Below are 23,702 nucleotides of genomic sequence, written 5' to 3' on the forward strand. Positions count from 1 at the left end.
CAGATCTGGCTTCCGATTACCCACGGGTTCATCGTGTTTGGCTCGCTCACTGCAGAGAACCCTTTGTGTAGCTGCATTCCACTTCGAAAATGTGTTTAACTCGCTGGAAATGAGGAATGAGACGCACCACTTAAAACAGTTAAGGACTCATTACAGTAAAGCTGTCGGGCTTTACTTCTCCGAAGGTTAGGCGTCAGCTGACATCTTCGCTGGTGAACATTTTTCTCTTGCCACACAAGCTTGACATGAGCATTATAATTAGGGATGGCTACCGCTTACTTCAATCATTTTGGTTGACTTACAAATATTGCCCTTTGCAGACACTATGACCGTAGGGCAAGTGATTATGGTGGGTCCAACCTTAGCAGATCGCCACTGCTTGACCTCATTATGCGCCGGCTTTCCCTGAGATGTTACCGTGAGTCAAATAATAATCTGTGCAATCGATACAGCGCCTTCCCACCACCGTCGGGAGGATGTCTCAAAGGGCTTCACGGCACTTGCTGTAGCAACGACCCCAGAAACAGCCATGAAGCGAATGACCAATTTAATCTGGGGGGTTCTCGGCCAGCACTTCGGGAGGAATTCCCTCGTACTTCTCGACAGTGACCTCAGGTTGTAGTCCTATCCAAAGGACCACGCCTCGAACGACACTGCGTTTCCCCCAGCGCTGCACTTGAGCGTCAGAAAAGACCGTCAGAAGCTCAAAGTCCTGATTTGCTCGAAACACGTCAAGCTGACACGCTTGCCACAAATCAAACGCAAGACTGGGAAGAAACAAGTTGTGTGCGTTGTTATGTGAAGGGCCACAGAGCCGGGCAACAACGCTGCAAAATTATTTCCAATATTTCATTTCATTCACCGCGGTTATTCTGCTTCTCTTACTCAACGACGGGGCTGAGCGCGAGTCTGATTCTTTCGCCACCTTCTTAGAACACGCAGCGCTGTCATCTTGTGCAATTTTTACATGTATAAATTACTTTTACATCAATAATGGAGCCATTTCGAAACTGTGTTGGAATTATTTCGGAGCGCACCACCACAGGAACACATTCACACCAAAAAAAAATCCCTTACTGAACACACACACACACACACACACACACAGAGAGGGAACCCAAGCCCACAACAACTAATGTATAAGATGAGTGAGTGCAAGGAACAGAAATCTCTCCACGGTCAGAAGATATGGTAAAGAAACAAAACATCTGTAAATTGCAGGGGTAATTAACAGTGATAAACGTGTTGGGTTTTTTTTGGAGGAGAAGGTTGAAAGCAAAATGATACAATGCTGCTTGCATCCCACAGCGAGGGAAACCGACACAAAAGGCATAATGATCTGTCGCACGAGTGGGATAAGTGCAGAATTACGCACTTTCCATTTGAGGATTCTATTCAGATTGTCAGCATAGGAAAAACATACCGAAAAAGAGAGCCCTTTGTTTGACGGTTGCAGGGAATTTTACAAACAGGCAGTGGGATTTGCTACTCCTTTTTTTTCCCCCGGCAAAGAAATCGTCCCTTGTTAGAAATCGTCAAGCTTCCATTTCAGGAATCCCCACAGCGGAGGCTTAACTTTAACTGGTTATGCCGTTGTGAGCGACTGTACCCGGCTACTGCTCTAACCGTTTAAGCCCTGCACCAAAGTGACACAACACGTTTTGATTCAAAAGCTTGCCAACGGTTGCTAAAAACTAACTGCGGCACCTCGCCTCGCTCCAGAACCCGGGTACAGAGTGTCGGTGTTGAAACGAATGCTGTCGATTGCGGGAAACGTTTCACTTACTTACCGCTGTGCTGCACCCCCGAAAAGCAAAGCTGCGTTTGAGGGATCATCCGGACTGTTCCTCGAGCACGGGGCTGAACATTTTCCCGTTCGCAGAGAGAAAGAAACAAAACTTTCTTTCCCCACCCCACCCCCACAAAACACTTTGGATGGACTTCTTGTATGAACAAGAGGACACAGGCTTCAAGTTGCAAAGGGCAATTTCAGGACAGAAAGTATTTCTTTCTCCATAGGCTAACGACTGGAACGGGTTACCAGGAAGGGCGCTTGGGTTGAGGCCAGGACGTCGGGGATTCAGTTAAAGAACAGCTTGAGGCTGTGATGGGAAGACGGTACAGTGCGTTTTCTGGAAGGATGAGAATAAATGGACTAAAGGGCCTTCCCATCCAAGCCAATCTCACACATTTTGTGATTATCTACTGTGCAGCCTCTGAAGGTGTGGGGGAGGGAGATAAACTAACTCTAAGGGGATATGAATGGCAAAGCCAGGTCTGTTGGAAGTAATCCAAGGCATTGCTGATGTTTGTCCAGCCTAATCAAGCCCTTAATGAGACTCAGAGGTGCAGACATGCCCTTAGCCCTGCAAGTCAAAGCCATAATGCGTTCACTGGTCCCAGTTGGAAAAGTACCAGCACTTTGTTCTGGCAAACTGTACGGTTTCCATTGCAGTGTGACGGCAAGGTTGGTATTCATTTGGCATTTGATCCCCCAAGAAATGCCTTGCTAACTCCTCGTAAACACTGACTCTCTAAATGATGAATGCAGCTACACATTATTACCGGCCCAGTTGAATTGACTGTCAAATTCCAATTTCTAACGTGTGTAGAGCCATCAGTCAGTGGGATATCACAGCCAATGGGTTGAGCTTGGATTTACAGTCAGAGTCTATTGAATTACAGAGGAGAAAACAAAAAAGTATTTTTTCTTTGGCTTCTCGTTTCACAACCAACTTTGTTTTATCTTTTTCGGTTTGCTCAGCTGGGGGTCTTGACCCACACAGAAACTCATCACGGTGCTCAGGAGTATTCAAACCAAACAAAGTTCTACCTATCTATGCCGTCTACGCATAGAAACTTATCTGTGCCTGGAAATGGAATGTGCTGCTCTCCCTGGAGGGAGCTATATTACTTAACATACAGTATTCAGTGCAAGTTGGGGAGAGGGACCTCCAGAATATTCGTTTGGCTACAATTCCTCTTTTTATCCCGTTTGGACCTTCCATTAGGAAACTTGTTTGTCAGAAATAAAAAAAAAGTGCAAACAGAAAGTGTTGACATCAATTTTAAATGAACCCATTGCAAATTCATTACTTCACAACACGGATCCACAGTGGATCCACAGATCCCCAAACACTGCCCTGGGGAAAAGGGTAGGACATGAGTAACGGCAGAAAGTAGGATTTCAAAGCATGTATAACAGCACTTAAATTCAGGTTTTGTTGCAATGCAGTGCGAAATCTCCAACCGAAAAGGACAGCTGGCTTTAGTAGTTTACTTCCAACTGACCTGGCGTTGCCATTCATATCCCCTGAGAGCTGGTTTACCACCCTCCCCCACACCTTCAGAGGCCGCACAGTAGATAATCACGTGAATGGAATATTGTGTTTACCAAGCTAGGTCATTAATTATTAACATCAAAGTAACTAACGTTCGCTTACATTTGCCCTATCGACGGACCAGTGATGGATAATGTGGACCTGGTGACGGCCAGCAACCAGCCTCCCGACACTTTAATTCCGAAAATAGAATTGTTGTGATTTCGAGTCCATTTCTTCTGCCCCCCCCCCCCGCCCCAAAACCCCCACCCACCCTCCTCTCCACCTCCCTTTGCAGATCGTTTGGCTTCCTTGGAGATGTTCGCCTGTCGTGGGGGATTTATTTTCACAAAGGAGTGTATCCCAACAAGAATTCTATTGGCGGTATTTCAGTGTCTGAAACGCTGAATCTCAAACATGCCAGTCGCAGGCGTAAGGGCACGAATAGAAATTCTGCGCCAGTTCTGCAACCTTCCTGCTGGCAAGCGATTAGCCCACGTGGACTTCTTCGAATGACAATATTTCAATGAGTGAAAGCAATTCAGTTTCCATCAGAGTTATGGTGTGTTCCGGTGAAGGAGGAACATTCAACACCAGAGAAGATGAAAAGATGGTGACCATCTTCTGGGTGGGGGAAAGGAGGTGGGGGGAAAGGACCTTAGAAGCGACAGACCAAACTCTTCTTCAACTCTGCAAGACAAAGTACCAAAAGGGGAAGGTGGTCCGAGCTGGACAAGCAGCCGACATCTTGCCAGACAGTGCCATCGATGGCAAAACTATGCATTTTTTTTTAGCTGATTAAACTTCAGCAATGCACTACCTCCCGTAAGAAAAAAAAACTTTGTGGAGAGAGAGATGCTGGGCTTTGTGAGCAATGACCAGCGACTGGGAGACCCAGCGGTGTTACTGGCAACAGCAGCTTCTCCTTTGTGAGGTGCTGCACGGCAAATGTGGGCCAATTCCTGAACCGGGTCGTGATTTCTGCCCTCGCTGTAATAATGAGGAGACTTCAAACTGTGCTGCCCTGCCACGGTTTGTCAGGACAGTGCGTTGACTGAGAGCACACGTTGCTTTCTGCTGATTCCGCACTAGGTTTGATGACACTTAAGTGGCCTGTGCTCTCAGGGTAGGTGGACTGCCTTAAAGGGACAGGCCTGGTGTACGTTGGATCATAGAATTACACACATAGACTGTACAGCACACAAGTGGCCCATTTTCCACTGAAATGTAGCCTCAGTTCGACCCAGTATTTGGAAGAGCAAATCGCAGTATTTGCCTTCGCAAGGATAAGTCGAGTCATGTGTGTGTGTGTGTGTGTGTGTGTATTTACTCGATGACCTACCTACCACGAGCAATTAATTTTGTTTTTTGATCTTTGGGTCAAGTACTTACTAATCTGCAATGCTCACCGCTTCTGTTTGTACACCGGGTTCTGGTCTAACATGTATCTTTACAACAACCTCCTGCTCTTCTGTGTTGAGAGAGGCAAAGCAATCTGGTTTTCCGCTTAATTAGTTTTATTGTTAAGTGTTTCTGAAGAGTTTAGCCTCTGACTCTGAGGTGTATGCATTCTTTTGTTTATCTGCGTGAGGCTCACACTTCCACCACTTTGGGATTTTTTTGGTGTGGGGGTGGGGGGTGTGGTTGGGGGGAATTGACGATGGCACATTTGCAAAATGGTTGTGTTTGCCGCAGTCAGTGGCTCCTTTGGCCAATGCATATTGTCACGTGCGACTTTGAACGGTTTATGCTTTTAACATTTTTCCTTAATTTCTGACTGCTTACCCGGCAAATTTATTCACTGAGCCGGACTGAGCGGACTCGCTGCAGCAGATTTCCGGTTATCCACGCGCCCACTTATCCACATCAGTCTCCGACGTGGAAATGAACACGAGAGTCAGAGGCAGGGGGTTAATTGGAGCTGTAGCTTGTCGATGAGGCAAACGGCAGGCATATCTCATGCTGGCTCAGCTACCAGTCTGTGGTGTCGTGTAATACAAGCACGTCCCAAGACAAGCCTGATAACCAAGGCAAGACAGGCGATGACTGATGCATTAGTGAAGAGCTTGCTTCCTCTTTTATATCTATTGTGATTTCACACACACGCGCACAGAAATATATACACACTGACAGGTTGAAGGAAAATGATGGTCTCTGTGAGTTGGATGTTACAGTACATTTTCAGCTCATGCACTGGGACATTGGAACACTCAAAGGTACAGAAGATCCCTGTCTCACTGTAAGAGATTTTCTGAGCATTACTGGGAAGGGTCAACGAATCCAAATGTATAATTCCTGAACACAGATGTTTCGGAAGCTGGAATTGTGATTTAATTCCCTTCGCCTGCTCTGGCAGAAAGCCTCACTCTTTGTGCTTCGTTCAGCAAATTTTCTCGAAGGGACTTGAATTTTTAAAAGTCATCAGAAAATCTGCTTTGGGTTTATGCTTCTCAACACAAAGGCAATTGAATTGCTCACTGTGAACAGGATAATATAAGGCTCATCACCTCCCTCATTGTTTCTATCGTTAACAGCTCGAGTTAAACTCAATGAGGTGTTGCATCAGTAACCATATTTCTCCCACTTATTTCCACTCAGTGCGGAATACTTAATGCAGAGTTTACGTGTGCCACAACACAAGGAAACATTTCAACTGCAGCCTTATTTTTGAGTGTGTAAAAACAATGAAATATAAACCGTTGAGTTGACCTCTCTCTGAGCCCTGTATTTCTGACTATTTTAATACGTATTTTCAGGGTTCATTTTATCTGCGCCATTTAAGGTCTTTAAATACTTCAGCTTCTCCGCTGAATCATCTCTTGTTCAGTGACTACCATTCCCATCTCTGTAGCTTCTGGTCGAGTGGGCTCGACAATCTACTTCAGTTAGACACATTGAATGGCAGATTCAGAACCAGCCATGCATTTGATACAACGCCATTCACGTCTCGAGGACGTCTCGAAATGCTTCGCAGAATTTCATTTAAAATGTTGTGACTGTATTTTGTTGGTGAACACAGCAGCCAATTTGGGCACTGCTGTGTCCCACAAAGAGCCACAAAGTAAACGATCAATTTTATTGCACTGCATTGTTGTAGATGCTGTCCTTTGGTTGAGACGGTAAACCAAAGTCCTGTCTTCCTGTTCAGGTGGACATTTTAAGATCCCAAGGCACTATTGAGGAGGAGAAGGGGGTTTCTCCTGGTGTTCGGGACAAATATACTCCAGATAAAATTGGTCACTCACTTTGTGACTGTTTGTAGGACGTTGCTGATTGCAAATTGGTTGCTGTGTGTACCTCCAAAATACACAATGACTCTTCACAGTAAAAATCCTGTGAAGCACTTTGAGACGTCTCGGTGATGAGGCACAATATCAAATGCAAGGATTTTTTTTAGAGCTACGTTAACTTTTATTGTATAACCAGCATTTGGGGAGAACAGCAATACCTGGGTTGGTAGAGTGTCAGGGATGTGAGATTGCGTGCTTTTAGCAACTAATTGATTTGTGATCAGCCTCACCGCCCTTTCCCCTAAGCTATCGCACCTGCCAGGTCAAAAAAAGTCCATAAAAACTGCAGGAAAAAGAGAAAATCTTTTTCTCTGAAGAGCAGCGTCTGGAAGCGAATTCAAAACAGTAATTTTGTGGTGGGGAGTTTGACGACCCGTATAAATTACTCTCAGAGTTCACGACATCAGGATTGGGGGCGGATTTAATTATTGGCTGTAACTCCATACCTCCCATCTATTATCCCCAACTTATTGCACCCGGGTAGCACGCATTCCACATTTTATTGGCTGCGGATCGAGAGGTAATTTCATAGCTTTTGTTTCCTGCTCAGCCTGGGGACCTGTCAGTTTCTGATATGCCTGGAAGGGATTGCCACCTTGTCTCTCAGACGTGCACAACACGGGAGCAGAGCTCGTCTCTCAGGTCAGTTTGGCAGTAGATGTGAGGTTCAGTCTGGCGCGGGAGAAAGAGCCTAACTTTTACTTAATATGCTCACCTGGGAACGTGACCAAAATCGAGGCCAGCCCATAAATTGTTTAAGTAATCACTGTTCCTTGCAGCGCGGTGTTTAACGATGGCCCACACTTGTTATTTCATAATTATGCGTGTCAGGCATGAATTTGTTGCACATTCTTGTTAATAGGCGAAGATACGTTTCGTGCGTGATATGAAATGCCACCGCTCAACCTGTCACATTGCCTTAAAAATAGAACAGTTCCTATTAAGTCGATATGTTTAAAACTTAACTCCGCAGGCTTGAAAGGGCCCTTGGTTTGATCACGAACAGATCTGAGTTGAGGCTGAATGAGATAATAATAATAATTATTATTAATCATAATAAATATTAATAACATTATTAATAATAATGCTTCAAGAGGGACGTAAATCAGCCATAATAATAATAATCCTTGCATTTGATAATAGTGCTTTTCCTGTCATCGAGACGTCTCAAAGTGCTTCACAGGATACACTGTACAGTGCAGTGACTGTGTTTTTTTGAGCGAAATGCGGAGGCGAGTTGCACACAGCAATTGCACATCACCAGCCGTAGAGTGAGCACCCAGTTTTATTTGGGCGATTGTTGGCTCGGACACCGGGAGAAAGAAATTCCCTTCTCTTTTCAAACAGGCCGTGGGATCTTTAACATCCTCCCGAACAGGCAGACGGGACCTCGGTTTAACGGCTCATCCATTGTATCATAGCAACTTACCGTTGCTTCCAGCCTCAATTGGATCCCACCAGACTCACTCCACTGCCACCAATCTGTCTTGCCAGCGCTGAGGTTGGGTGGGAAGATTGACGGTTGAGCTTCAACAACGATAGTTTGCGACAGTTTGACTCGGAGCCTGTCACTGATTGAGGAAGCGAAATTAATCACCGCCGCGAGCTCTAACTCCGAGATTGGAAACGTGATAAGCCAGGTTTGCGACCGCCATTGAATGTTCATGAGGAACTCAGAACTGCTTTCTTGCGTTGGGGGGGGAAGCAGAGGGGAGGAAATCAACACGTGCGCGTTTATACACCTCGCAAAGCCCAGAGGTAAAAGGCAAATTAGCAGAAAGTCACACCTGTAGCTGCGCACAGCTTAATCCATCATGAAGCAGGCCGCAAATCAGAATTCCCGATGGTGGCTTTCGTTAGCTCATTTGCGCACTCTGCACCTTTTCGGTGGCGTGTTATCTCCTTCCAAGGCAGATGCGATTTCGGGGAAGTCAAGGAAGATAATCAGACTGCCAGCTGCTGTGAAAGAGAGCGCGAGAGCCGGTTTGCTCAGCTGCTGACGGAACAATTATCATGGGCGTCCTCTTCAGTGAGACAGAGCAGTGCAGTGCAGATCATGGACCCGTATTGGCGATGAACATCAGGAGAAAGCTTTAGTTAACTAGCTCACTCCTGAAAGTGTAAAGTGCCATGTACACTTCACAGTCAATCCAAGCAACAGTGAAAGATTGTGGGTTCAAGCCCTACACCAGGACTTCAGCTCGTACTCCAGACTGACACTCTAGAGCAATGCTGGAAGAACATTTCCTGACTGGAGATGCCATCCTTCAGTTGAAAGCTTAGACTGGGGACCTGTTCAAATAGGGTCTTCCATGGCATTATTTGCCAAAAAGATTTTTTCTTCAATGAGGCGCGATACCGAATGCAAGGATTATTATTATCATGACTTGCAAGTCAAACACTGCTTTGACGTGGTGCTGGTGGTTGCATATAGGGCACGAGCGTACAGAGCACACATGATTTTGCTGCAAGTTTCCCCGAGGCACAAAAAGCGGGCGCCCCAGGGAATAAGGTTTGACAAGGCTTCTACCACGGAGATCGTGCGAGAGGAAATAAAACGAGACAGGTCATTTGACGACCGGCTCAACACGTTTTCATTCAGTCTGCTTGGCTGTTGCAAAATAATTGCAGTGCTACCCTTTATCGATATTCACTGAACGTTTTGTCATTTGGAAACCGAACCAATCTCTTCGGTACACGAGACGAGCAGCAATGTGAAGCCAGAACTTCAGAGCACGCGAGCACAAGCTGAGGCACTTCTGCAAGGCTGCCCTGCACACTGAGTGCGAACAAACGTTAACAAAAAGACTTCGGACGGTCCTCACGTGCTGATCAGCAGGCAAACCGAGTACGCTAAATGAGATTAAAAATGCATCTGTTTATAATAATAAAAAATCCTTGCATTTGATACATCCCTTCAAGACGTCTCAAAGCGCTTCACAGAATATACTGTGAAGTGAATTGACTCTATATTTTGTGGGCGAAACGCGGCAGCCAATTGCGCACAGCAGCGTCCCCACAAACAGCCGTGGATTGGAGTGACCAAATTATTGTTAGTCATGACTTGTAATATGGCAATTTCTCTCAAAACAAAAATTGCCAAGTTACTTTGCTCAACGCGCTTTGAGACGTCCTCCCCGAGATGAGAAGCCTTCTTATCGATTTCATTCCCAGACCTTCACTGAGAGACGTTGGAAGGCAAACGAAAGAGCGAGATGCATTTTAACGCTGTCATGAGTTTAGCAGCTTAAACGTTATCTCGCCCTGACATTGTGACGGCTTAGGATTCAAAGTCTGTGCCTATTCCTTCTGTCGGCAGACTCCTTGCTGACTTGAAACGATAGATGATGAACCTTCTGTAGTTCAAACTCTAGCCTTTTTCGTTCGGTAACTGCTTTATTTTGCCTGGCCTCGCCTCAGTCTTAGCGATCTCATCAATCACTGTCTTTGGCCCCGAGACACAGGCTAAGTATTTCAAAGGTGCCTGTAGTGAAAACAATTCTGATACTTCTTTTTACCTCGCTTGCAGATTTGAACTGTATTTTGACAGGACTTTGCTTTGCGAGCCGATGCAGTGCAATTGCCGCAATGCGCATGATCAAATGAATGCGGTGGTTAAAAACAAACCACAAGTGCGGTTCGGATTAGTAATATTCCTTGCATTTCTTGCATTTGACATAGCACCGTATCACGTCTTCGAGACGTCTCAAAGCACGTCACAGAATATATTGTAAAGTGAATCGATCGTATATTTTGTGGGCGATATTGATCATTTGATCGCAACCTTCCAGAATACTCACCTTACTGCTCACCCATCATAGCATCAAGCTATTTTTTCTAAAATTGAGTCCCATCCAGACGAATATTGCGATAAGCAGACATTTCACTGGCTCAGACCACAATTCTGAGAGTGCCAGTCTAGTTTCCTGACTAGTCAGAACACCGAGATGCAAAGAGTTTGGCCTTGAGACAATCAGAACGAACAGTGTGAATAAAAGTTTTTCTTTCAAATTAATATAAAAGGAACCGATCAATGCCTGACATTGCCCAGGAATAAAAAAAACGAAAAGCTTATTAGCTGACAATCTCTGGCGCAAACCATTCAAGTGAGATTGAATTCTTATTTAAAAGCCATCTTTCATAATAATTGACTTCAGCACAGCGAGGCGTGAGTGGAAACACTGAATCAATGTGGCTCTTCTGGGCATCCGTCATCATTATTGCAATTGGTTGAAAGTCCTGCCTCAGATTCAGCTTGCTGAAATGCAAATTTGTGCCCTTTACTTGTGACCTTGCTGCGCTGCGCGGAAACCGATCGCTCGGCTCGCCTACAATACACACAGTCACTACACCTGGTAGCGATTGCCGATGTTTCAATGGTAAAGGTCTTGCAGCTTCGATAGCACAGGTACCTTTGCTCCCAGTCAGAAAAGGTAGTACCCGGGTGGCACCTGGAGTTGAGCAAACAAGACACAATAATAATAATAATAATCCTTGTATTTGACATAGCCCCTCATCACGTCTTCGAGTCGTCTCAAAGCGCTTCACAGAATATACTGTTTAGTGAATTGAATGGAATAAAGCACCTATTCCTGTGGACTCAATTCTCCACCTCCCGAATCTCGAGTCGGGAAACGCAAGACCCATGTGGGTGTGGGGTGGATTTGTTTGTACTCAAGGGAAAGAACATTAGTGTTTTCGTATGAAATAGAAAGTAGTCCTTGACCATCAACATGAACCACAGTTAAACTCCCTCGACCTCCATTTCAGCCTTCAATGGGCGGATGATCCAGGAGTGTTCCAAGTCCCCTGACCTCGATCAACTCAACTGAACTTCATACCCCGCATTTGGCACGAAGAGATCGACAGCTTCAAGAGTATGGGAAGGAAGTGCAGAGAAATGTTCAGCTTACGTGTCCTAACCTGAAGGAAAGCTTTGCTGGCCACAAAAATAATTCACTTTCAATTACCTTGTCAAAACTGCCAAGACAGTTTATGATTCAAAGTGACAAGTATAGTTTTGAACCAGACTATGGATGGGGTGTGTCAAATTTCACAGCAATAGATTTCAGGAACGGTATCCGTTAAGCCAGTGCCCGACTTCTTCTATTTTCCTTACCGGTGACAACATTTCATGATGGTATTTATTCCCACCGCAATGATCCTGTTCAAACCTGACCTCCTTTCCGGTGATTGGAAACAGCTTTCCCCCCTTACCCCAGCCGTCCAAAAGTTAGTGCGTCCAATATAAAAATATGTTCATTTCAATTTGCACACTGAGATGGTAAAATGCCGCAGGGACATAGTATTGGAATAGCTTCCCATTGTCTGAGACCCTTCGGTAAATGGCAAATGATCACGTCCATACTTTTTTTCCCATTTATCAGCACCTTCGGCTTCCCGTTGCTAATTCAGTCCAATTAGTGACTCTTTCCACTAACTCCCTGAGCTTTGACCTTCTCTAATGTGAAAGATGTTTCATGATGTTTCCACGGAAGGAACCATAGCTCCCAAAAGTAATAATGGCACACAACTGCAGGAGGTTGCTGTCAATCCCCAGTCAAAGATAAAGGTCCCAGAGAAAGAGTGGGAAGTTAATGATCTAAAGAGAGAGAGAGCAAGAGAGAGCTCGATGGCCCAGAGAAAGAGAGAGTGTGAAAGAAGAGAGAGAAAGATGGATCAATGGCCCAGAGAAAGAGAGATCAATGACGCAGAGAGATAGATCAAAACCTCGGAGAGGGAGAGAGAGGTGGAGGAGATGGAGGGTGAAAGAGAGAGAGAGAAAGATCAATAGACCAGGAGAGAGATAGATAGATAGAGAGAGAGAGAGAGAGAGAGAGAGAGAGAGAGAGAGAGAGAGAGAAAGATCAATGGCCGGGAGTATAGAGAATGTGCACGAAAAAGAAAAAAAAACTTGTAAACCAACTGCAAAGTGGTGATTGCTGCAGTGAAATTCATTCCTGTAAATATTTGTGCAAAAAAAAAACTAGAAAGACTACTTTAACACTTGCAGCGTTCTCCCCTTCATTCAGACAGAGCTCTAATTAAGAGAAAGCACAATCAAAATATTATGTGATTAAAACAAATGCACGGGGCACATTGAAACGCTCTCTCTGCCTAATTGAAATCACAGGGAAGAAGATGGTAACACTCTCGACTCTGCCCACTGAGAAATTACCTTCCAATCTGCTTTTGTCTACTGATTTCCGAGAGCGCTCCTTTAATTTGATAAATGCGCGTGTGATTGCAATCTTTCTCGTAAACTTCATTTGCTGTAATTGTCCCACTTTTATTGCCACTTCTCAAAGCGTGCGGCTCGGATGCTGAAGCCTTTTACCTCCTCCTCCTCCTCCTCCGCCACCTCTTCTCCTGAACACAATGCTCAACGATGGGGAACATGACCCACTCTCAGGCCTCCAGCAGCTCGTGCTGACTCGTCCCGTTGGCATCGCAGCCAAATGTCGCCCGGTGCCCCTCCCAGCACCCCCTCCCCAGCAAGCGATCTCAAAGCGCTTCGCAGGATTAACTTGTCACGTGTACGGACTGTCACGAGGTGTGCAGTAACGTGCCTCTGTTCGTCCTATCCTCCGGTAAGCGAGGATGGAGAAACAGGTTAACAAATGAAATTGGTTTATGCGCCGGGTAATTGGATTTCCGACTGCTGTCTTTCTGGAATGCTGCTATTTGCATAATACACCGTAAATGTGAGCAGACCCTGAAGGCAATTAAACCACCAGATTTGCTCATGTTGATACAGCAGAAGCCTCTATTTTTTTTAATAGAAGGGGAAACTGCATTGGCGCTGTAATCATTCTACTTAAAAGGGAATTTGTGTCCGGTGTACTAAGAGATGCACTGTTTTATATTAAAAAAAACATGGGAATGAAGGTCTCCATTTACCAGGTCCTATTATGGACATACATTCATACTTTACTGATTCAAATAACGAAAGAAAATCGCTCCGGTTGGCGATTCCGGGAGCAAACAAAGCAACTTTGTGTTTATCTCGCGCCCTCCAATGAAGGATAGCGTCTCGGGAATGCGGGGAATGTAACGTTCATTGAATCCCAACCCCGTTAGCGCACGGTGTTTCGGGATCGTAAAATTCTATTGCGGAAAGAAAAAACAAACGGCTGTTTTGAATCCCCTCTCAGCTCGGCGCAGGAACAATTTGGATGGACAGACGTGGGGAGCCGGGGCAAAGAGATCTGGAGTGAGCACGAGTGTCTTTGTCCCCCTCCGTTCAAATGAAGTCAAATCGCTGGCAGCGATATATATATATATTTTTTTTTTCGTTCAGATTGCTAATGCAATGATAAATGGCCTGTGGTGCGGATTGCCTATTTTTATCCTCGGTTTTATAGAAATTCTGATCCAAGGACGTTTCCTGGCAAATTAGTTATGACTTTGTCAGGATTCGATTCTGCTAATAATGACACCTCAACGGCAGAAACAGAGGTACTCTGGGCACGAGTTAACCATCACATCTCTGCGTGCGTCTCACAAGAGTCATGTTGCTGTCTTCGATGATAGAGGTAGATTCCCTCACTCTCCCCAACCACCCACCCACCCATCCACACCCACTCACCCACATATAATCCTAACCCCCACCACAGTGACTTCTATGGCATAATTTCAAGAAACAGTCCTTTTCATTATACTGTTAAAAAAAAACCTTTATAGCTTTCGACGACTGCAAATCTGCACCTGCTTTAATTAAGAGGTTCAGTTCAGCAGCGCTGGCTGTGAAACTTTTACTGCCATTCATAGGCAAGGCATTGGACCTGTAAGGATTTGGGCACCGGAAGGCCAAGGAAGCTACAATAGAGCGTGAAGCGAAAGGTCAAGTGTGGAGGGATCTACGTCTCCACCAAGTCTTGTACGTGTACAACATTCTTCCACTTGATTTCCTAGTAGCTGTTTACCATGAGGTAGTAAGCGTGGCTCTAAGGAAGGTCCCTGAAGCGCTATATAATATAGATAAGCACAGCCACCGTATGGAAGCGTAGGAAGATGTCCTCAAAGGCAACTCGATTGCAGAACCTCTGAACCTGTCTGAGGCCAATTCCTCCACTTCAATAGCAACCTGTACACGGGGCAATTTTACTTTACCAGGTGGAGCCAGCAATGTTAGCAAGGTATCTCAGTGGGAGGCCCATCGATCTGGTGCATTGGGAATGCCGCGGAAATCTGCATTTGCAATTTGATACTCGAAGACAACGGATTCAGGGGAGGTATTATGGTGGAGGGGGAAAAGGAACCAATTGACCCGAGCTTGCTTGCCTAATTAGGACTAGTTTCAAACGCAACGTTCCTTATTCTGGAAGTTTGGGCAAGTTTGCTGCTACACTACAACAGCTTGTCCAGCTGCAACGGCTAATGCTGCATTTCTAATTGGCTAATCGAGAACGGCGCTTTGGCAAATTGAGGAAACCCATATAATGTGGAACATTCAAGCATGTCCTCATGTCTGTTTGTTGTTCAGATGTGAACTTGTCTTCCATCACAATTTTGTGCCTCCGCCTGATCCTATCGCCCATGAAACATAGAGTCAATTCACTTTACAGTGTATTCTGTGAAGCAATTGAGACGTCTTCTCTTTGACCGTGCCTTCAGCTCCCCTCTCGACTCTCTTCCTCCTCCTCGCTCCCTCCCTTCCCTCCCCTCACCCTGACCATTTCCCCCCTCCTCGCTCCCTCCCTTCCCTCCCCTCACCCTGACCATTTCCCCCCTCCTCGCTCCCTCCCTTCCCTCCCCTCACCCTGACCATTTCCCCCCAATGCTCGGGTCATGACCCAACTGTGCAGCGCCTTGGGACGTCCTCCTGACGTGAAAGGCGCTCTATAAATGGAATCTTGTTGTTGTTGTTGTTGTCTAAAGCCGTGTTAAGGCACTGTATCAAATGCAAGGATTAATATTATGATTATTAACCTCTCTTTGACCTACTTTTCACAAGGATGTGTTTGCTTTGGGTTTGAAGTGACCCGGAGTGTGAAAGAGCGATAAGAAAAGAAAGAAAAGCCAGAAAATACTGGACCATGACAAATTATGCATCAAAAACAATAACAGTCAGCATCATCCTTGATCTAGATACAATGCCTCTTCAACCGGGAGGATCTCTCAAAGTGCTTCAGAGGATTCACTGTGTAATACGTTGGTAAACACAGCAGGCGATTTACACACAGCGATGTCCCATAAATAGCCAAAGCGTATGACTGATTTTATCAGGGGGATTGTTGGCCGGGACACTTGGAGAAACTCCCTCCTCTTTTCAAATAATGTCAAGGGATGTTTTAACGTCCGCCTGAACAGGCAGACGGGACCTTGGTTTGAACGTCTAATCCTAAAGCCGGCGCACTCATACTTAGCACAATATTTTTTTTTAAAAATCACAAAGCAACAGGCGATCAGCATAATGGCGTTCTCCTATCACGGGGCTAACAACATTTTCCACCTCAATCCTTTTGAGGACCGTTCGTCCTGTGCGGTCCCCGACTGAAATGAATCGCCTTTTAATAACGTGCAGAGAAAATGTTGTGAGCAGGGAGATGGAATTTTCACTTCACGTGCATCATCCACAATGAATCGTGTTAGACTGAATAGAAACCAGGGAACACCATTTCCAAACCCAGCAGGTGGACTTTATTGTTCTTGTGAACTGGAGGTAAGAGGAAAATATACTTCGAGGCGCCTGCTGTGTGCTTGTTCATTGCTTTGCGCCAACTTAGCACTTCAAAACTAAATTAAACAGAAAGGCACTGGCAGGTGGTTTGTTTCCATTTGATGTTATTTCGGGGGGGTCGGGGGGGGGGCGGGAGTGTGTGGAGGGGATTGTATTGCATCTGTGAACTCTTGTCATCGTGGGTGCAGATGCTGTTATCGAGTGCAGCAAAGTCGCCTTTCATTTAATGCTTCTAACTCTACTTACAAGCACACAACTACCCATTCGGAGTCCTTCGACACACAGGACATTGCAATGAGAAAGAGCTGTTGGGCCCAGCGAGCTCATTGTCCAACATGGACAGTGAATATAAAAGTTGACAAGGATCTCGAGATTGGTTTCGGAAGATCTCATCTTTCCAGAAACCCGCCCTCGCCTCACCGCCCTCCCATCGGAGCATTGAGTGTTTTTATATTTATTTACTTTTAACTTGACCAGTGTCCTGGCTTCGAACGACTGTTCCTCAACACGGACATCACATCACTCACCATCTCCGATGGGAAGTTCTGATGGAGTAATTCCTCCATCTCCGAAGGTTGCTGTGTGAAGCACCTCCAATTGCCCTTCCGACCGATACAATAATCCAAGTCCTGATTTATGGCTTGAACCCACAACATCTGACTCAGGAAAGATAGTGCTGCCGACTGCAATTAATAGTTAGTGCAAGAGCTCGCCTCAATGGTTAGCACTCGTGCCTTAGGGTCAGAAAGTTGTGGATTCAAGTCCCGCGTCAGGGACAAAGGATGGTGGTCTAGGCTGACACTGCAGTTCAGGCCTGGGAGAACGTTATACAGTTCGCCTGAGAAGTTAGTCAAAGAAAATGGAAGGATATGTGAGAAAGAGCCGGAAAGTCCGATTAATAAAGGGTGAGTTGGAAAGCCAAACAGGCACAGGGGCACAGACCCTCAGAAGGGGTTACGTCACACATTATCGCAGCAATGCACTGTGTCCTGCCGCTTCTCCCTCCTGAGCCTCCTCACAGATGCGCATAACCCAGTGAAGATCTCGACTTCAGCAAGCGAACCCTTACAGGGAGGCACCTCATGAAGGTGAAAGTGTTCCGTCAGAGACGGAGATAAGAAACTAATCAGGAAATGAGCACCCGCCAGTCTCACTTTGTCTACAAGTAGCTCAGCTAAAAGCCACGGAAGCAGAGCCCTGGGGACTGGTAGGCTGACTTCCCTTTCTGTCAGTTAATGGCACAAGATGCTGTGGTGACTTACAATGATGGAGAAAATAAAGCTTGGATTTATTTGTTGAACAATGCATTGAATATCTCAATGTTCCTGAGTGCTGAAGGTAAATAGATAAGGACATGCATGTTGAAAGCCCTTCAATGTCAAAACACCTCGAAGCACTTTGTGACAAGTACTGTAATGTGCAGTGACTTATTTTTTTTAATCATGTGCGTCGGCAAATGTGGCAGATACTTTGTGCACAGCAAAGCCCCGTAAACAGGTACGAGACGAACAGGGACTGTTTCCGTTGGGGATTGCTGACCAGAATACAGCGAAAAACTCCCTCGTCTTTTCAAGTAAGGAAAACAGAGAGGAACCAGGCACAAAGGGTGATCGATGATGAGCGGTAAAGCATTGAAACTTACAGCACAGAAGAAGGTGGTTAAGGCCATCGTGTCTGTGCTGGGATCGTGATTGTTTACAACTGATTCCCCCCACCTCTAAATTTAAGGTCTACAAGTCAATTGCCCAATCATTTTCAAATAGTGTCTCCGCTCTCGTACCCAGGTGTCCTGCCATCTTTCTGTGGCAACCCCATCACCACTGCTTTTTAGAGTGGCAAGGACAGCCCAGTGAAGGGGCAGGAGCTTGATGCACGACTCCATTAAACTCGGGCGGAATTGCGTCTCGGAGAGGACTGTTGTTTTTCATTAATTCAGAGCAAAAAGGCTCTGCTTAATATTGAAGGTACGTCTCAGGTGACCGAAGCGTCTGTAGAATTCCTGAGTGCACTGGAAAGCCAATTAAGGGAATTAGAACATTATTAGCAGATTATATTGCCGGGAAGCTCTGGGTTCATAAAGATATTCTCTCATCAAATTCTAAACCCTTTGGATTTCACCAGTAACGTTATCAAGTCAACCGGTATTAGGGGAAAAATAAAGATTATGATTTATTACAAATCCCTGCATGAATTCAGGTAAATTGAATGGATATAATTTGTAACACAATAAGTGCTGGTTTCGGCGAATGGCTTGTGCTACAATCCTTTTAATAAAATTAACTCGCGCCTCGCATTGATTCTCGCTTTAAAACTTCAGCGAGCTATATCGCCACAAGTCTGATCGAGATACGGCAGATTATTTTGGAGCGAGAGAAAGAAAGAAACGGGAAAAAAAAACTTGTGACGGCAAGGGAAATATGAATGTTAACCGCGCAAGATTATTTTCCTCCCTTTCGGGATAATACAGAGCAGCATAAACTGATGCTAAACATAAGGTTGAAGGGAGCTTGAGTCGGGATCACTTTCATTATCGTGGTGCACATATTGGTTACAGAAATGAATTAACTTTCAGGCTCAGGGCACGTCTTAAGAGACTGCTGTCATGCAGTAATGATGAACAAAAAATGGATTGCAGTTCTAAAGCTACAGAGAGAGGCACAAGGTAGTTTCAGTCCTGTAATATTAACTCTAACCCACGAGAGTAAATGCAAATAAACCCCCAAAGAATTCAGTACTTGAAAAGCTCTGCCTGTATTCTTCAGCTTAATAATAATAATCCCTGTATTAGATACAGCGCCTTATCACGTCGTCAAAACACCACAACACGCTTCGCAGGATTTTAATGCAGTGCCCTGTGTATTTAAAGGCTTACTTTGAATTCTTTATCACATCATCATACAATGTGACAGCTCAGAAACAGTTTGTGTTGGTGATGTTTTTTTATCCACCTGGCCAATTATCATCCAGCTCGCTTGCCAACTTGCCTTAACAAATGTAAAGATTATTATTATCATATTCTTCTTCCAATATTGCTGCAAAGCCAAGAATTCAGAGCCAAGAGTCAAACAGCACGAACCAACTTTACGGACATCAATAATTCAAGAGGTACTCTGTCTATTATATTTGGGCACATTTGTAATTGATGCATTACAAGGCATGTGGAGTCCTGTGGCTCAGTGATTAGAGCACTCGCCTTCCAAGCGAGACACCTGGGTTCAATTCCCGGCAGAGCGAAACCTTGGGCAAGTTTCCTTACTCCACACGTCTAATAATAATCCCTCCAAAACAAAACAATAATAAATTGGTCATTTTCAATCCACGACTGTTTGTGGGGACGCTGCTGTGTGCAATTGGCTGCCGCGTTTCGCCCACAGATATACGGTCAATTCACTTTACAGTCCTATTCTATGAAGCGCTTTGAGATGTCGAGAGGACGTGAAAAGCGCTACATCAAATTCAAGGATTATTATTATATTATATTATTACATATTTCTAAATGTAAACCTGAGGTTATTCCGAATCGACCAGGTCAATCGACGATAGATTCAAAGTCTTTTTTTCATGTTCAATGCTTTCTTACACTCTGAGCTCCTGAAGCTGGCTTTCCGGCCAGAGCCCTGAGGCGAAAGTGCGACGTCAACTTGATGTGTCAAAAGTCAAGGGAGCTTGAACTATTTCAATCGTGTTCGCACGAGTTAAATATGTAAACAGTACAAAGCTGCTCATAATTTACCATGAAAGGTATTCAAGGACGTGGTGCAAGGTTGAGTACCACCAAAATTAATATGCTCTTGTAGCAGGAGAATTTCTTGTGTGGGTTGGGTGTTCAAACCATGATTGCAAGATTTGGTTCAGCAGAAGACGACCCTTGGGTTCATCTGACCCCATACTTCCACAGCCTCCTGTCCTCCCATCACAGCATGAAACGACTGAAAATGAGTCCAATGTCCCAGCCTCATCAACCCTTCCTGGCCAACTAATTAATTAATTAATTAGATAAAGAAAAGCTTCTCGGTGTCTGTCCTGAAATTGTCCTTTGCAACTCTTAAACCAAAGTCCCCTTGTTTTACCCTCCTGGTGTATTGTAAAGTATTGACCTGGGTTTACATTTTTAATCCCGTTTAAAATGTTGCACACTCCTCTGAAGTCCCTTCTAAGATGCATTCGCTCAGGACCGAAGAGCCTCAGTTTGGCCATAGCTCATCCGTGCTTTCCTTGCAAGCCTCACCTAATTAAATTGAATGGAATCGCTTTTTAAGGACTTGAATAATTTCCAACTTCCGTGCATTAGTTGATTGAGGCAACAGCTTCGACAGTGGCTTCCAAACCATTTGTGATGTCAAGCAAAATTGGTTCGATAACTAACGTGCTTAAAACGCACTTCAGATGCACACAGAAGCATTCTTCAGAATAATGGATCGCTAACATTACAAAAGCGAATCTCCATCACTTTTTTTTTAAGGCTTCTCTGAAGAGAGCAAATCTTTTGCTGCCTGTTGTGCAAATATATTGTGCTAATCACAAACCATGCAAGTTCTGCTGGCAGTAAAATTACTTTTGTTAAAAATAATAATGCATCGAGTTGTTACTGATTTTTTTCCTGTTTTTCTCCTCATTAGGAAATGCCGCCCTGTCCAGGATGCAAGTCTTCTCTTACTGGCTGCGGAGACATGGGCACTATTCAGTAATATAAATAGATGTACATTCCCATAAGACTAAACAGATGTGATAACCCTTCAAATGTATTCATTGTTGAGTCCAAATTGTCTCGCAGTACGAAACGTGCGACAAATCATGAACCAATAATTTGCAACGGCAGCAAAGTGTATAATTAAATAATAATAATCCTTACGTTTGATGCAGTGCCTTTCACATCAGGAGGATGTCTCAGAGTAGTTCACAGGATGTACCGTGTTGAGAAGTGAGTGTGTGTTTTAAATACTTTTAGGGGGCTCGGAGAGGAAGGGATAAACAAATCAATTAATTATTCCTCAGATTTATTTCTCAGATGTTTTGAAACGGTTTTATTGAATTTCATTTGCCTTGCGGAAGTGTTCTCTCTCCCAGCCGACATCTGCCATGAAATTAGTCGCTAATGCCCAAGAGTTAGCTTCATCAAGCCTTTCTAATCTATATGTAAATAGCGTAGCATGTGTCCTTTCTCTTTGCAGTTGTCTACGTAGTCAGAGCAGCTAATAAGTCTGCTGGGGTATTTGTAAAGTTATTCACAGTTTTGTTCCCATCATGTAGGTGTACCAATAATGCAAGAAGCAACAAAGGAGAGATTAACCTTCACAGGAACGAACTATATAGGGTCCCGTCCTTAATTACTTCAGGTTCTGGCCTGGCATCTGACATTTTTTTTTGCAATTCATTTTCTTCCAGTTGATAACTTGAAAGAATTTGCTCAGAGCAATTACATCTCGGTAATCTGGCGCAGGCTGAAGGATTATTCATTGCATCACCTGCAATCCTCGGATCAAGAAGAACTGCATCAACAGTCGTTGATCAATGGATATCCAACCATTACTGAAACATGAAAAAAAACGGTTTCAGCGCAGAGCTCCGGATGGAATCATCCGCATTTTTTTTGTGACTCCGGAAAATAAACCGCGAGTTTCTCCCTTTTTCCAAATGGTTTTCCGAGTTAGCTTTTATTGTGAGAATAAATATTCGCTTTCTGCCGAGTTCCTGCACTGATTTCTTAATGAAGGCATCCAATGTCGCCCAATTAATCCGTGCTGGTGTTTATACTCCACTCGCACACCTCCACCCCTGCCACACCTGTCACTTTGATTCGAGGGAATCCAGCTCCAAAAAATATTAATAGAATAAGCCTTGCACTTGACACAACACCTTCAGCGGTAAAACGACTCAAAGTGCTTCAAAGGCAATTGCTGTGGAGTGGAGTGGCTGCATGTTTTTAAGCAAACACAGCAGCCAATTTGCACACAACACTGTCCCGCAATGTTCCACACAAAATGATTGATCAACTTATCTGGAGGATTGTTGACAGGATATGCTGTATTCTGAAGTGAAGTTGGAGGATTTCTTACTTAGGAAATCTGTGAGGAAATAGCGCAGAAGAGACTCCGCTGATCCACGGTACAGTTTCTGCTAAGGTTTGCTTGGGCAGCACACAGCAACATCCCAGGAAACGAGACTCCGTTCAGTGACTCAAGAGAGAGAGATCAAGAAGTCAGTTAAATAATGATGTGACCCATTGCAGACAGAAGACTTTTGAGACTGCAGATTCGAACTTTGGGCCCTTCATTGATAATTTACCGAGGGTGTCGGTAACAAGTCAGCTAATTGAAACATTTTGTCATTTCCTTGAAAGATTGCAAATCTGACTTGATGAATCAAAATTCACTTCCTCGCTAACAGTTAATGGGAATTAATTAGTTCCTGTTAGTTTCTTCTCTTCTTTTCCCATCAAAGCGATGACTGAGTTCCAAGTCCAACAGCATTAAGTTTCGATTAATTCATATCTCTTGGAGGATTATTATGCATTTCACGGTGAGGGACCTCTCTATTTGGGGGTAAAACCATTTCCCGCACTTTCCAATTGGTGTACTTTGTGGGCGAAACACAGCGGCCATTTGGTACAAGTAACATCTTTGGTGATTTTCATCTTGGTACAGCACCGTTGTATTGATTGAAATCATGGCAACTGGTATTTATTTGGTGCCCTTCAAGTGGCCCTTCAATGCCTCAGAGCGCTTTAAATTTCTGCAAATTGCCTTTATCATTTAACTCAACAATGTTCACATTTACTTCCATTAAGATGATTTCATCTGAACCAGGCGCAGCAGGAATATTGCCAATTAATCATCAGCTCAGGTGGTAGAGAGAAAGTGCAGACGGCGACATTGACTGGTAATTTCAATGTCTGCATCGCAATAACCACAGGGCTTGAGCAATCTCATTCAATTAGAGACGAGCTCAAGTCAAATATCTTGTTAGCGAAATGTCTCAGTCTTTTGTTTAAATAAGATTTCATGTGGTACGGTCAGGCGCAATTCCTATCACGGCGAATGAGAGCCGCAGACTTGACGCCAACTTGTTTGGCCTTCGTGTGAGGAAGGAGGAGGGAATGAAAAGAACGAACATTCCCCCTCATCATTCCACGCACAGCGATGAACCTAAATAACCTTTGCCGGCCTCATTGCAAACCGTTTCGAGGTGAATAGCAAACAGTTCCAAAAGCCACAAGGCGGTCAAGCCAACTCCCAGGACAAGTCATTGGGTTGAATCTATTTCTGATCAACCCCAAACTCTCCCGTTTCAGAGAATTAACAAAACAACCCAATGGGGGAGAGTAGGAGGATTATTTTTGTAAATTTCGGCCACTGTGCCGTTTCACAAAGGATCATATCCTTCATGACATGTGTCCTCTTTTATCCCTTG

The 23,702-nt window shown here is 44.5% G+C and overlaps 1 non-coding gene across 1 annotated transcript; it reads left to right on the top strand.

The window, feature by feature from the left end:
• Positions 1–19,454: 19,454 nt before the first annotated feature.
• Positions 19,455–19,526, top strand: trnag-ucc. Its single transcript has one exon. It is a non-coding gene; the product is annotated as a tRNA-Gly (tRNA).
• Positions 19,527–23,702: the final 4,176 nt, after the last annotated feature.

The sequence above is a fragment of the Callorhinchus milii genome, unplaced genomic scaffold, assembly GCF_018977255.1.
Source record: "Callorhinchus milii isolate IMCB2004 unplaced genomic scaffold, IMCB_Cmil_1.0 Scaffold8, whole genome shotgun sequence".
Classification (NCBI taxonomy): domain Eukaryota; kingdom Metazoa; phylum Chordata; class Chondrichthyes; order Chimaeriformes; family Callorhinchidae; genus Callorhinchus; species Callorhinchus milii.